At 35.1% G+C, this 11,910-nt stretch overlaps 1 long non-coding RNA gene across 1 annotated transcript; it reads right to left on the reverse strand.

The window, feature by feature from the left end:
* Positions 1-10,167: 10,167 nt before the first annotated feature.
* Positions 10,168-11,892, reverse strand: LOC128248915 (uncharacterized). Its single transcript, XR_008265067.1, has 2 exons — positions 10,867-11,892; positions 10,168-10,261 (listed from the first exon to the last, which is right to left on the reverse strand). It is a non-coding gene; the product is annotated as an uncharacterized LOC128248915 (long non-coding RNA).
* Between the last annotated feature and the right edge of the window lie 18 nt (positions 11,893-11,910).

Genomic DNA, 11,910 nt, shown 5'->3' on the forward strand with positions numbered 1-11,910 from the left:
GCTTCTTTTCATTCTCTTTCACCCTGGCTGGCGAAGAGCCTAGACGTCGTCAGTAGCCACTCTCCAACATTCCAACTCTGGAGCTACACAAATAACCACGCAACTTCATTGACGGCGTCTCAGCAACCAAAGGGCGAAGTGCTGCTGAATTCTATTGTAATAAATATTGTTGTGCTGATAGTTCAAAATCTGCGTTCCGTTGTTTCTTCAAGAAATTTAATGTACGGAAGCGGAGTACACCTAATGGTGTATAACCACTTCCCTACACTTTCAAACATCACTTCAGTACAGTTAAGTGAATCTTTATGTTTTCAATTCAAGTATCACATTGTATTTTCTTAAATTTAAATTATCAATTTCATCGCTATCAATATACAAAAAATGTATATCAATACGTGATATTTTGATTAAATTAGGGGAAAATATTTTCCAGTTGTATAAATTTCTGTAGAATGCGTTTCTTTTAAGAAAACGGGCATAAATAAAAGAAAACTAAGCAGTTTGTCACTTTAATAGCATTTAATGAATACATAAAGTTGACTCACCTATGCAGGGGAAAATTACCTACATGCAAAGCATTCCATATATTACACATCCTACATGTAGTACGTGTTTACTTTTAATTATTTCTTTTTTTAAAAAAGAATCCTTTTCATTTTTTTTCTCTTGTTAGCTAATGTCGTCTATCGTTGTCCATAAGTTATAAACAAATGTTTCGATTGAGCAGATGATATTTAATTGCACGGAAGCGCATGGGATAAAGGAAGGAATTTATAAAAATAAAAATATGTGAACAAACTACACTTTTGGCTCAGTCCAAGTCATTTACCAATTGAGATTATTTTCATTTCTTTTCATCTTATTTCATTTCAGCAATCTATCTATTTGTATATCTATCAATATATATATATATATCTATTTGCATAACTATAGATATAACTGTGAACTCATCTACCTACCTACCTACCTACCTACCTACCTACCTACCTACCTACCTGCCTGCCTGCCTGCCTGCCTGCCTGTCTGCCTGCCTGTCTGTTTGTCTGTCTGTCTGCGTGCCTGCCTGTCTGTCAAACTATCTGTCTGTCAAACTATCTGTCTGTCTAATTACTACCATATCTACTTTCCCTCCCGCTGATGAATGTATGTTTACTTTAATAATACCAATAAGCATTTAAACCTAGTTATATAAAGAAAAGAATTATGATGGTGCACCAGCACAGCCACAGGTTTTGGTTCAGAACACGTAAAAGATAAAAGTGCAACACCCTCAGCTATTTGTTAACCAAGGTTATTTCATTTTAATTTGACTATCTATCGTTATATATCTTTTATAGCGTTCATTTATAGATCTTCATGATACTGTTTCGTTATTGTTAAACATTTTGATTGTGCTTGCGATTTTAACACACAACTGTGAAATAATATATACCGTAAAAATCCATGTAATTTACGCACATTTTTCGGAAAATAAAGATGAACTTTAGTGGTGGTGGTGGGGGGGGGGGATTACAAGAGTAGATCGTTTCCACAATTTTTTTTAGCATTTTTTTTTGTTGAAAAAAGACGTACAAAATGTAAATATTTGTACAGGAAATAGACTCAGTTAATGCGAGAATAGGTTTTTACAGAAAAAATAAGGGCTTAAATATAATGAAGATGACTTTTATTTATGCTGGACTAGCTTATTTTTCTGTATTATTTTTTCTGTATAAATTTACTAAAACCTTTCGGAATTACGGAGGTATACTTGCATAGCAAGTGACTTGATCTGGGATCGTGTGCTGAAACAAAACCAACTGCAGCATGGAAGATGTTTGTAAGCCATTCAAACTTGAATTACGGAAAAATATGGATAAGTTCTATTTTTACTTTGCTAAATGATTTTCTAATATTTGAAAATAACATGTATCCTTGTTTTTTATATTATTCATTTGGTTTTTTTAAAGATTATTATTTTTAATAGATGACTTATTCAACACTAAATTATTTAGAAGTTAGAGTATCATTTCAACATAATATAAGACTTCGTTTTGAATAGTGTTGATAAATTTTCAATTATTTTTGATTAATAATATTTGATTAATAATTAGTGTTTATTGTTTATATTATCGTTAAAGGTTTTTTTAAAATTAAAACTGAGTATATATAAAGTTTAATCTTTTATTCTTAATAATTTTTTTCATTCTTAATTTTTTCATTCATAATTTTTTTATTCATATTTTTATTTTTATTTCTACGTTTGTAGAAATAAGTATTCTTGTATTTTTCTATTATTCAATTGATTTTTAATGATAATTAAATAAATGTTTTTAGTTTTGAATAGTCTAGCTTTAACTATTACACTGGTTAAATATGTACTAATTTTATCTTTATTATTATTTTAACATTAAACTTCGTTTAAATTGTATTTAAAACGATAATAATTTATGTAAGCTGGTTTTTGTATATAATATACATGTTAGCGTATATTATAATGGATGTAGGGATGATTATGGAATGTTTATTATTTTGATATTTTTAATAATTTTTCTATCTTTATAAAATAAGTATTTTATATAAATTCATTTGGTACTTATTGTTGGTTGATATATATATTTATTTATTATAATTATTGTTCTATTTAAGACCTGACGGTTAGCTATATTTTTGAATAGAATTTCTTTTCGATAATTTTAATTGATTTTAATCGATTTAGATTTCCTTTCTATTTGAAAATTAGTTATGAAACACGTGTAGTCATTTTCTTTTCTTTATCTTATGATATTTACTTTGTATTATATTATACTAATTTTGTATTATATTATACTTTTAATTATTAATTTTTCTATATGTGATAGTGGATTTTCATCGATGAGTTCATGAAACTTGGTTCTTTTCCCTAAAACTATATATATGCACATATATGTATATGTCTATGTAAAATGCAAAATAAAAAAAAGTATTAGAGTTTAACTGTTGCCTGTGAAAATAGAGACATATATATATATATGTGTAGACTGTAAGATTATACATATATATGTGTGTGTATACGTTTTTATATGATTGTGTGTGCTTGCACATATGTATAGGTAGGTTTATATTTGCATTTATGTATCTAAAACATCGTATTTATTTATCGTTAGACGGTGGTGAAAGAAACACACACACACACACAAACATATATATATATATATATATATATATATATACACACACAACCTTCGACAGAGTAACAGTCATATATACAACTTGAACAGACACACATATCAATACATAAACACATGTCTACATGTACATACAAGTCGCTTTTTAAATTTCGCACCTTTCTTATTCAATAAACATTGAATTAAACTTGCAAAGCTGTTTATTTTCTCCTTTCGATTTTAATGTTTATTTTAGCGAGTTACCAAACTGATTGTTTGGTCTCCTGACTAAAACGGTAATGACAAATTTTAAAGTTTGTTTGACATTTTGTAAGGGATTAAAATTTCGATACTCTGTATCAAATGTTCCGACAGGAACAGGCGGAAAATCAGAGCTTGAGACAAGAAGACACTTTCGTCCAATCAGAATTCTGTTTACATAATCAGTTTGATCGGTCACCTTCTTTTGTCAGTTGAGTAAAGTGTCATTCAAGCTGATGTTCATTGGTAATTAAACTTAATTTGCAACACCTGTGCGTATTTATCAGCTTTGTTTTTGTTGATAATTCTTATCATCAACTTCTCCTATGATCGTGATTTGAGAGGACATACAACAGTATGCTAAAGATGGGACATAATTTCTTGTGGGCAAGAAATGTAACATAAAGTTTATTATAAACAACACAAACACTTTGTAGTTTCATAGCTTTTAATGTGATACATGTTAAACAGAAATTATTTTTATCTAATGAAAATTTAATAAAATCTAATCATAAGTAAGTGAAATGATGCTAAATACAACTAAATTGGAAACCTTTTCCCCCTGGCCATATCGGCAATTCTGAAAACTTTTGGGTGCGAATTTTACACGAGTAGAAACTTTTTTTTTAACAATTTGCATCCCGAAAATCATCTGCGTAAATTACACAGGTGCGCAAATTACACTCATCTAATAATATAGGTCTTTCTCTCTCTCTCATTCTCTCTGTCTCTCCCTCTCTCACACACTCTCCCTCTTTCGTTTTCTCAATATATTAAGAAATGGTGGCCGAGCTAGAGTGTGTGCCACCCGGGGCAGCCTTTGAGTCTGCAACTCTCTCACCCTCTATTCAGGCTTATACAGTAGACCCAAAAGTGCCATCCCCATAAAAGAGTCCTTCCCTATAAAAATAGTCCTTCCCCATAAAAGTGTCACCCAGTTTGAATCACCTCCGTGCCCTCCCATTTAGCTATGTTACCCCCATTTAGCATCTTTTATGTTTTATGTTTACTTGTTTTAGTCATTAAACTGCGGCCATGCTGGGGTACCATCTTGAAGAATTTTTACTCGAATGAATCGACCACAGTAGTTAAGTTTCCTTTTAAAGCCTTGTACTTATTCTATCGGTATGGAAGTTTCTCTAGATTAAAATATTATAAAAATTGAAATGAAATCATTTCCAGCTAGGAATATGTTACATTGGAAATGAATTCTGTAGAATTTGAAAGAGTCTTACATGACAGAGATTTACTTTCAAAGTTCTGATATTCAAAAAACATGACAATTAATGATAGTCCGAGAAAGAAGAATCCCGAAATAATAAAAAAAATACAAACTCCAATGGTTGCATTGTATTTCCAGTCATTTTTATTCCCTCTTTCTTTAGTATATCGGAAGAGGCAGCTAGCTGAAAGTCAACCAGAAACATGAAAAATTAATTAAGCTACAATAGACAGGAGAAAAAAAATCAAGTTTATATAATATTAATTACACAGTGTAACAAAATTAAAATTTTTGTTGTTGTTGTTGTCTTTGGCCAGTTAGTGTTGTTTCATATTTGCTTCTATCTTGAAATCAAAGGAAATAACTACTATTGCCTTGAGACTTTGCTTTTGTGACTGGGACATCAATATAGAAACTCGTCAACTTCAATTTCTATCTAGACAGGGTTAACCAAATATGAAAGAATTAAGATTCATTTCGCATTTCCATGTTTTGCAAATTTTTGATGCAAAATCTTCTGTTGAAGGATCTATTATATTTTCTACGTTGTGTATAAATATGCTTTTCGCAAAGAGAGGCAACTTCAATTTCATGTTCCCTCAGAAACAGAAAAAATGCCTCCAAAATATACGCAGCAACGAGCAAGAAGCCAGAAGAAATGCAACAGCCACTTGCACGTCTCAGACCTTTATAACGATTCCCTATTATATGGGTAAAAGGTTGACTCGAATTCGAGTCAACAACGTACCAGTTCATCGAGATTCGGCAAGAGAATTAGTCATTCTCGAGGAGCATAAGGAGATTGTGGAGGTGAAGTCCACCCACATCTCAACAGGACTGGAATTCTTATGGAATTCTAGTTATTAGTTTCTCTAGAAGAAATAAATCGCATACCGATTTTTCTGCTTCGGGGAATGCAATAAGATGCCGGTGATTATAGAGGCGGAAAAATCCCAATTGTTTAGTGAGAGGTTACACTAACCACCCCAAAGCCTTTTGCCCTGTGGTAGAAAAAGCACGATGCTATTATTATTATTGTTTTGATTCTCACTGTTCTATTTGCAGTTGTTCGTTACTTGAAAGCAGGGAATAACAAATCACCAAAGGTTTCAAGCAGTGCCTTCTCCTGTGACTAAAAGAGACAATATTCTCCTTAGAATGCGAGCTGTACCCAACAGCTATACCTATCATTGATTTTTCATCATTTGAGACTGTAAAGTCAATTATCTGGCATATTCTATTCTCTTTAGCTACTACTACGAAATTAGGCCTTCTAACTTCTATTACTCTGTCAGTCTGAATGTTAAAGTCCCACAACATCTTATATTTCTTACCTTCTAGTAGTTTATTAGGTTCATGTTTGTACCATTCATCAGTATGGTCTGATCCTAGCTTTCTACATAACTCCCAGTGTTATCATGTCTTTTCTGTATTCTTTTTGCGCCAGCATGCTACATTCACTTACTATATGAGTAACGCTTTCCTCTTTTGATTTGTATAAACTACATTGGAAATCTATTTGACTTTTGTCCATCTTGGCCTTTGTCTAGTTAGTCCTTAATGCTTGATCTTGTGCTGCTGTTAACAAACTGTCTGTCTCCCTTTTCAGCTTTCCTTTCTCCAACCATAACCATGTCTCACTACTACTATTTGCTGCAACTATCTTTGAGAATCTACCATCTTCTCCTGCCAGTCAGATAACTTTTGTTCTTTCTTTCCTGGTTTTTAACTTCGTTTGTTTTTTGTTTCCCCATGTCTTGCTGTGACTCTAGCAGCTCTTAATAAACTTTCTTCACTATTACCTACCTAGGAGTCTATATCTACTCTAGCTAACGCAGTCTTCTACGGATGTTAATCCTCCCCCACCTTCCTTTCTAGTTAAGTATAATCTTGCTACTCCTGCCCTTGGGTGGTGTCCTTCATTCGTACTAAGTGCCTTCCTAGTTCTTCTGTTGGTAATTCAGTGTTTGTCCAATGTACAAAAGCTGCTGAGTATCTAAGTAATGATACTGCCCAAATATTTACAGCCTTCACTAGATTCGGACCATTTAGCTTTGACTTCATTAGCTTCCTTACCCTTCTGATGTACTCCTCAATTTTCATTTTCATTTCTATAGTTAGTACTCTGTCAGATTCTAATATTCCTAGATACTTATAACTTTTTTAATGATTTTAATGTCTGGCTATCTGGTAATTGGATACGTCACTGTTGACTACCTGTCCCCTTTTTATGACTAACATTTACACTTATCCATGCCAAAATCCATGCCTATATCTTTGCTAAAGAGTCTTACAGTCTGTATTAAGGAATCTATCCCTTTTACATTCTTACTAACTCGAAGATGGCGAGCTGATAGAGTCGTTTCCAGGTCGGATAAAATGCTTAGTGCAATTTCTTCCGTCTCTTTATGTTCTGAGTTCAGATGCAACTGAGTTAGACTTTGTATTTCATCCTTTTGGAGCCTATAAAATAGGTACTGGTTGAGCATACTGAATTTAATGTTATCGACAACTCCACCCCACTAATATTCTTGGCCTTGTGCTAAAATTTGAAACTCTAATTAATCAATTAGGTTATCAGAAAGTGAACTTAAAACTGGCACTCAGTTGATTACGGCGACGCGGGTTCCAGTCGATCTGATCAAAGGACAGCCTGCTCATGACATTAACTTGCAAGTGGCTGAGTACTCCACAGACACACATACCATTAACGAAGTTCTCAGGGAGATTCTGTATGACATAGGACATGGCAATGCTGGCTCTTCGAAATACAGGCACTATTAATTTTGCCAGCTGAGTGGACTGGACCAACATGAAATAAAGTGTCTTGCTCAAAAGCATAACGGACCGCCAGGTATCGAACTCAAGACCTTACAATTTTGAGCAGACTACCCTAACTGCTTGACCACATGCCTTTACAAGTTAACTAATTAACCATTTAACGAAATCGATTGCATGAGTAATCGTTTGATAAATCAATCAGTTGGTTTGTTAGAGTCTTTCCGTTGCCATTTGCAATGTCATAGCTAACGTCCTCGTCGTTCCAGGTCTAGTCAGGAGATAAAGCTCTACTTATGGCCCTTTATAGAGTCTTCGACGCCGATGGAAGTGAGTACGGGCGGTAACTTCAAACTGGAGATGTGTTCTGAATGTTTGCAACAGAGGGAATCCCACCAGAGTTTCTCAAGGTGCCGTATGGCGATGTTATACAAGATAACAAACTACACCCAACTAGGCTACAGAAGGCAAAGATCTGAAATGAATATTGCAAGGTGATTCGTTTTAAAATCTTGCCAATTTACCATCTTGGATAAGTAGGGATTTTTTTAATGGACACCGGTATTTAGTAGCTTTTCATAAGGTATTTAGTAGCTCTATGTCTGTCTGTTTGTCTGTTTGTCTGTTTGTCTGTCATAATTAAGTTTATTTCAAGATTTCTTGTTAATAGAAAAAAAGCCGGTTTTTAAGCTAAATCCAAAGCTCATTCACTGAAATCTCAACATTAACAGGGTATTTTTGCATGTGTATATGTACATGTGTAGTATTTGGAGTCAGTACATGCGCAGATTTGTATATTTTGTTTTATGTATGTATTCTCAGACATATAATTGCATGTCTAGACATGAGCATAAATACTTAACTGATAAACTTCTGGAAAGTTTTATAGCCTTATGGTTCCAGTGATGGCTTGGACCTGTAGTCTTCGAATCAGCTTTTTCCTTTCTGGTTTTAGAAGCCTAATTTCTCAATATTGGTATATAGGCAGTGTGTTACATATCTTAGTGCCCCAATAATTATAAGTATTAATGTGAACTTGTAACCTGGGTAGAGTAACTGTAGATTTTTCAATAGTTCAGCGTAGGTATTTTCTTTTTCGCTGATCATTAGCTTTATGTTAACATCCGCCGAGCAGTTGATTTCCACCACTATGTATGTATGTGGAGTCTGTGATAGAGGATGTGAGATTTGTGCTTTATGAACGAGAAAAATAGTAACTGTGCTTTCTGTGTCGTACTGTTGTTGTTCTTGATTTTTAGACTCTGTTCAGCACTAACGGAGAAGACTTGTGATTAAAGGTGCTCCAAAAATGATAATATTATGTTTTTGTATAGGGACTGCATTATTCAATATATTTATTTAAGGCCGCAGAGTGTGGCTTATGAAAAATTTGGCTGCTATTTCTAGTAGTGTAAACGATCACGTAGAAGCTTTCGCTAGTTAGTGATTTTAATACAAGTTGGTGAATGAAATCAAGTTTGCAGTAAATATGACCTAAGAAGCATCAGTTGTGGTGTGCAAGAGAGACGATTGCGCTGGTATGGTCATTTGGCGAGAATGGACGAAGATAGCTGTGTGAAAATGTGCCACAGTCTTGCGGTTGAAGGTACCCGTGGAAGAGGTAAACCCAGAAAGACCTGGGATGAGGTGGTGAAGCACGACCTTCGAACATTAGGCCTCACCGAGGCAATGACTTGTGACCGAGACCTGGGAAAGACAAGTGAGACCATAACCCGTAGCCTTTACCAGGAGTGTAACCAGCTCACTTATGCGTACCTTTCCTTCTTTGGACACAAAACCCTGCTTGCGAAGACTTGTTGAGGCAAGTGAAATCGAAATCGAAAATTGAACCAAATTCGTTGGCTGGAACCCATGCCAACCTTCCTTCATTGGACACTAAACTCAGCTAGCGAAGACCTGTTGGCGCAAGTGAGATCAAAATTGAACCAAATTCTATGACTGGCACTCGTGCCAGTGGAGTGCTAACAGCACCATCCGAGCGGGATCACTGCCAGAACAGCGGTCTCACTTCCGTGTCGGTGGCACGTAAAAAGCACATACTACAGTGGTTGGTGTTAGGAAGGGCATCCAGCTGTAGAAACTCTGCCAGATTAGATTGGAGTCTGGTGTAGCCATCTGGTTCGCCAGTCCCCAGTCAAATCGTACAACCTATGCTAGCATGGAAAACGGACGTTAAATGATGATGATGATGATGTTGATGATGATGCTAACTGTATGACGAATTTAATTTGAATTTAGCTATAAAGCTGATTCTATGGCGTAATGGTTATCACTTTGGGCTCTGAATCTAACAATCTGACTACAAGTTTCGGTAGAACCTAATTTTTATTTTCACAGTGGCTTTCCTGCATGAATGCAGCTGCATGGCTGCAACGCACCAAAGGAATAACGCATTGAATTTATTAACACTAATTTAGGGTTGAATATAAATTGTTTTCTGAATCTTCTGCACAATTTTATATTTTCTTACACTTTGACAAACACTCAGAAACTCTTTCATAACACCACTGAAATACGCTATAGCTTGTCTGGTGTTTTTTTAAAGAATTAATACTGTATCACAAGATGTTAAAAATTGGCAAAGAATTGCTTTAGGATATTTTAGACAACTTTTTCGGTAAGATACAAATAAAATGTTTGGAAGCCAGACATACCTGGGAGTATAAACATAAGGGTAGTGGTGAATGGTCCCAAAAATGTGATAAAATATCTAACATTTGAGAATAACATGGCCAACAAAGTATTAGAGGTGATCCAGAGTGATGTAATTACGATATTATGTTTATTTGCTTTTCGTTCTGCTTCTTCATCAGATAATTGCCAATATTGACACCATAAGCTCAGGGCAGCAGATCTGAAATGAAAAAAAAAAAAACTTTTCGATAGGGTAATTCTTAGCCCAATCTTAAATTTCAATGATATCACTCTAAACTGTAGAGCCAGCCATTGCCCACGATCGAGTATGGTTTGGTATCATGTACCATGCTTTCGCTGACTGTTTTTGATGCATGTGTAGTCCTGAGCAGATATAGATACCATCTCGACACTCATTATTTGACTCAGCAACGCATACAAGATGAGGCTACTGCAGAGTGGCCGAGAGAGTGACTTGAAATGAAGTGCCTTGCTCAAAGACATAACGCTCCGTCCACCCCGACACTGAATACACAGTATTATAATCGTGAACCATTAGGTAACGCACCATAACTACTGATCTAACCAGAAAATATAATGTAACTTCATTTTATTGCCTTGACCATTAAAGTTTGTTAATCTAAAATTTAACGTAATTTATTCTGTTATTAAATTTCAGTTACATACAAACTAAAACAAAATATTTACTTCAGGATAGAAATGGCTCAATCGAATTACAGATTTTTTAAAAGTTATATTTTATAAAGAATACAAAGTTCTGAATGGTTCAACAATGCACTATAATACCAAAAATGGACTATATACCTGTTGTAATTTAGTTATCTATAGTCCGATGATATTTCGGAATACAATTCCTTCTTCAGATATTCTTAGATGGAGTCTCTGCTATAAACTGTTTTCCAACGGCTTTTCTTTTTTTCGGAAGCGTCTCAGTAGTGGTCTCGCGAAGCTCCTTCCGGAATTCCTCATGAGAAGTGCGTGAGGTCCGGCTATGTTTCAATCTCGTGTGTGTTGGTACATCTGTAGCGCTGCTTCTAAATTATGTGTTATACGTGCAGCTTCTCTATTTTTACCTTTTTTTTCTCCTCTTTTTTCTTGTTATAAACAATACATGAGCATCTTATTAAGAATGAACCTACACACATCCAGATGTAGCTAAATAATATATTGATTACCAACCTCCAGCCTGTTGTTAATTTGGGGTCCTAGTATGTGTATGAGTAAAGCTTCCTTAATTCTTAGATTACCCAAATTTCTTTCATTGGCCTCAATTGTGACTGTTATGCTTTTGTCAGTATTCCGGCATCTGTCTAGATGTTTTCTGAAGGAGGAGGCTCTCGTGTTCAGATGCTCTTTGATGCGGACGTGTAACGGTCTTGTTGTGCTACTCACACATAACTTGTTGCATTTGTTACATTGTATTCTATACACAACATTTACCCGTTGGCATAAATCTGTGTCACGGATGGGACAATTTGTTAATGTGCATTGATTGTTGTCCCTTATTCGTTTCTTTGCGAGGTGTCCTCTCAGTGAGGGGCCGGAGTGGGCTAGTTATATGTCTAGCCCTTCTCTTCTTATGGCTCTTCGGATGGCTGTAGTTATCCTCTCGCTAAAAGGGGGTATTTTAAGGAAGCATGTGTTGCTGGGTTTTCTATGTGCTCGGCATGTTAGTCGTCTTGGATACTTATGCCAATTTACAATGGATCTAGGATACCCGTTGGTTTTCAATATATCTAGGAAGCGTATAGTGTGGGTCACCTTGTCCTCCGTTCTGCTGCACTTGCCTTGGATGCGTGCAAGTTCATTTCTGGCGTATCCTATTTTGGCACCGAGTGGAAGTGCTGA

Source organism: Octopus bimaculoides, chromosome 1 (assembly GCF_001194135.2).
Source record: "Octopus bimaculoides isolate UCB-OBI-ISO-001 chromosome 1, ASM119413v2, whole genome shotgun sequence".
Lineage (NCBI taxonomy): Eukaryota > Metazoa > Mollusca > Cephalopoda > Octopoda > Octopodidae > Octopus > Octopus bimaculoides.